Source organism: Vicia villosa, linkage group LG4 (assembly GCF_029867415.1).
Source record: "Vicia villosa cultivar HV-30 ecotype Madison, WI linkage group LG4, Vvil1.0, whole genome shotgun sequence".
NCBI lineage: Eukaryota > Viridiplantae > Streptophyta > Magnoliopsida > Fabales > Fabaceae > Vicia > Vicia villosa.
Window position 1 is genome coordinate 170,990,354 of NC_081183.1, and position 4,817 is coordinate 170,995,170.

Here is a 4,817-nt window from a genome sequence, read left to right on the forward strand (position 1 = left end):
CTGTAACTCGGTGAACTGACTTTTATTTTTAAAAGCAACAATGTTGCGGTGAGCATGAGTCGCCACCGACTTTTATTTTGTCCAATGTTAGGAAAGGTAAAAAGTACAGAAAAAGACCTTTTTAAAAGAAAACGGGCTCGGGGGGTAAGTTATGATAAGGGAAGGTGCAAGCACCCTTTTCATCCGTAGTTATCTACGGGCTCTTAATTTGCTTAGCTCATGTTTGTTTGTTTTGGGTTGAAAAGAGGCATAAGGACTTTAGCGTAAATGCGTAGCCTTAGTTTTTCGAAAGAGTGATGAAAAGATATTTTTTATTGAGCTAGGCAGATTAAGAGCACTACCCTAACTAATTGGTCTTTTTCTATACTTTTACGGTTCCTAGGATTATCCATACTATGTAGAAGCAGGAAATCCTTGTTTATATTGGACGTACGGGTCATCGAAGGGTCATCGAGGTCGTTTGAAGTAGGGATGTCAATTTGCTTCTGTTAGCGGGGATCCCCGTGGAGATTCCCCGTTTGGGGTTCCAAAGACGGGGAATTTTTCCCCCACAGGGACGGGGATGGGGAACAAAGTCTCCCCGAAGACACTTCGGGGACGGGGGTGGCGTAAATATCCCCCGCCCCGTGGTATCCCCTCCCCGCCTAAAATAGCATAATATCCTGAATTTATGTATAATTTTAAATTATTATGTAAGTTTATTTTTCATTTCATATGATTAATCTTATACAAAAATTAAAAATATATATGTATTGTTTGTAAAAGAGTGGGATCTAAATGATTATTTTAATTTTTTTTGTTTGAAATTTTGGTGGTCATGACACTCAATATTATAGATTAAATATTGTTAAAACAATATATTTATCATAAAGGAATAATATATAAATTTTTTGTGGTTAGTTTTTGAAGCTTTTACTATTAACTTGATTTAAAATAATAAATAAAAAATCATGTTTATGGATCTCCGCATGAACCGCGGGGATCCGCGGGGACGGGAATGGGGGAGAAAATTCCCCCGTAGCGGGGACCCGAAGTGGGGATGGGGAATAAATTCGAGGGCGGGGATTGTGATGGGAATGTATCCCCCGCCCCCGCCCCGCCCCATTGACATCCCTAGTTTGAAGGCAACAAGTAGAGGTACCTTTAGCAATATTCGGAGGGACAATCATCGTTTCGTAGGCAACCATTCGAGGGACTAGATCATGTATTCGTAGGCAACAGTTCGAGGGTCATCGAGGGACCATGATCTTTGATGATTTTAAATCGTGAGACGTTTGCTATTGGGTACCTCTACATTTCGAGGAACACGACCTTAAATTCGAAGGCAACCAAGAGAGGCGTACCCTAAGGGTGAGTGCGTGAAGAGAAGTGTGTTAATTTAAATGTTTATCTTGAAGTTAGTGAGCTAGCGTTCAATTGTTATCTTTCCATACAATCCTAATTACTAGCAGTTAAATATGTACAGAAAATAAAGTGCGGAAAGGTAAAGGTTCCTACACTATTACATGGCTTTGGGAGAGATACATAATAGGAGGTGTGGAAAATAAACCCTAATTAAAACTATTACAACCCAAAAATGCAGAAATAAAAGATAATATATACAAAAATTTATAAAAGTTTGCAAGATGGTCCAATGCTCAAGATGGTACCTCGAAAAATAAAAAAATGTTAGTAACAATGCATAAAATAATAGATAAAGAAAATGGTGAAAAATAATAAACAAATATTGATAAAAATCTATATTAAATTCTAACAAATAACACAAACAATGTATATTTTTGGTATTTTTGATATATTTTTATTATGAGAAATAAGATCTAAACCCGATAAATATTTTGATTTTTTTTGTTATATTATAAAATTGAAATGAATACTAAAACAGAAATAAATAGAACGAGTAAAATAAATAACATGGACTTACAAATAGTAAAACGGTGAGAAAAACAGGGGTGCTGGTTTGGCCCAAATCAAATAGAAAAAGGCTCATGAAAGGGAGGTATATGAATTACAGGTTGTAAAATCAGAAAAAACTCGCTGGGCTTAGGGTATAGAGGCCCACGAAAAATCAACTAAAAAAAACCTAGATTCACCTAATGTCAGCCGCTGGTTTCTCTTGGGAAGGGGAAAAAGTCAAAGATTCAACTCAAATATATTCCCAATAAAAGTTAAATGAATGTATGCAATATATTATATTAAAAATAAACAAGGAACGGAACGACATTCTCTTCTCTCAGCTTTATCCCTTCTATCCTCTGTCCTTATCTAAAGACTCACAAATCAAATCTCTCGCTTTCACCTCTCACAAACTCGTGGTTCAACGACAAACAACAACAATCATAAATCTCAACCGGATCGGAATACTCAACCAAGAAATCACACATCAACAATAGAAATCAAACATTAACGATTTAAATCACCATGAATCATCATCTACCTTAATTAATTTGGACAGAAAATACAGGTAAATACAGATTCAATGATCAAGGATTACCTTTGGAGAAGCGAGGTCCGTGAGGTTGCTTGCCGTCAATGCTGTTGAAGCAGAGTTATTGTGTCACGGTGATACAGGTTACGAGCGTTGATGATCATTTTGTTGAATATCGATTTGACGTTGCTGTCGGTACGTTGTTGTAGCTTGGGATCGGTTGAGCACGGTGGTCGGACGAGGATGCTTCTTTGCTCGCGTGGGTGGCAGTGGCGTCGCTGTTGAAGCAGAGTTATTGTGTCACGGTGATACAGGTTACGAGCGTTGATGATCATTTTGTTGAATATCGATTTGACGTTGCTGTCGGTACGTTGTTGTAGCTTGGGATCGGTTGAGCACGGTGGTCGTCGGACGAGGATGCTTCTTTGCTCGCGTGGGTGGCAGTGGCGTCGCTGTTGAAGCAGAGTTATTGTGTCACGGTGATACAGGTTACGAGCGTTGATGATCTTTTTGTTGAATATCGATTTGACGTTGCTGTCGGTACGTTGTTGTAGCTTGGGATCGGTTGAGCACGGTGGTCGTCGGACGAGGATGCTTCTTTGCTCGCGTGGGTGGCAGTGGCGTCGCTGTTGAAGCAGAGTTATTGTGTCACGGTGATACAGGTTACGAGCGTTGATGATCATTTTGTTGAATATCGATTTGACGTTGCTGTCGGTACGTTGTTGTAGCTTGGGATCGGTTGAGCACGGTGGTCGTCGGACGAGGATGCTTCTTTGCTCGCGTGGGTGGCAGTGGCGTCGCTGTTGAAGCAGAGTTATTGTGTCACGGTGATACAGGTTACGAGCGTTGATGATCATTTTGTTGAATATCGATTTGACGTTGCTGTCGGTACGTTGTTGTAGCTTGGGATCGGTTGAGCACGGTGGTCGTCGGACGAGGATGCTTCTTTGCTCGCGTGGGTGGCAGTGGCGTCGCTGTTGAAGCAGAGTTATTGTGTCACGGTGATACAGGTTACGAGCGTTGATGATCATTTTGTTGAATATCGATTTGACGTTGCTGTCGGTACGTTGTTGTAGCTTGGGATCGGTTGAGCACGGTGGTCGTCGGACGAGGATGCTTCTTTGCTCGCGTGGGTGGCAGTGGCGTCGCTGTTGAAGCAGAGTTATTGTGTCACGGTGATACAGGTTACGAGCGTTGATGATCATTTTGTTGAATATCGATTTGACGTTGCTGTCGGTACGTTGTTGTAGCTTGGGATCGGTTGAGCACGGTGGTCGTCGGACGAGGATGCTTCTTTGCTCGCGTGGGTGGCAGTGGCGTCGCTGTTGAAGCAGAGTTATTGTGTCACGGTGATACAGGTTACGAGCGTTGATGATCATTTTGTTGAATATCGATTTGACGTTGCTGTCGGTACGTTGTTGTAGCTTGGGATCGGTTGAGCACGGTGGTCGTCGGACGAGGATGCTTCTTTGCTCGCGTGGGTGGCAGTGGCGTCGCTGTTGAAGCAGAGTTATTGTGTCACGGTGATACAGGTTACGAGCGTTGATGATCATTTTGTTGAATATCGATTTGACGTTGCTGTCGGTACGTTGTTGTAGCTTGGGATCGGTTGAGCACGGTGGTCGTCGGACGAGGATGCTTCTTTGCTCGCGTGGGTGGCAGTGGCGTCGCTGTTGAAGCAGAGTTATTGTGTCACGGTGATACAGGTTACGAGCGTTGATGATCATTTTGTTGAATATCGATTTGACGTTGCTGTCGGTACGTTGTTGTAGCTTGGGATCGGTTGAGCACGGTGGTCGTCGGACGAGGATGCTTCTTTGCTCGCGTGGGTGGCAGTGGCGTCGCTGTTGAAGCAGAGTTATTGTGTCACGGTGATATTGTGTCACGGGATCGGTTGAGCACGGTGGTCGTCGGACGAGGATGCTTCTTTGCTCGCGTGGGTGGCAGTGGCGTCGCTGTTGAAGCAGAGTTATTGTGTCACGGTGATACAGGTTACGAGCGTTGATGATCATTTTGTTGAATATCGATTTGACGTTGCTGTCGGTACGTTGTTGTAGCTTGGGATCGGTTGAGCACGGTGGTCGTCGGACGAGGATGCTTCTTTGCTCGCGTGGGTGGCAGTGGCGTCGCTGTTGAAGCAGAGTTATTGTGTCACGGTGATACAGGTTACGAGCGTTGATGATCATTTTGTTGAATATCGATTTGACGTTGCTGTCGGTACGTTGTTGTAGCTTGGGATCGGTTGAGCACGGTGGTCGTCGGACGAGGATGCTTCTTTGCTCGCGTGGGTGGCAGTGGCGTCGCTGTTGAAGCAGAGTTATTGTGTCACGGTGATACAGGTTACGAGCGTTGATGATCATTTTGTTGAATATCGATTTGACGTTGCTGTCGG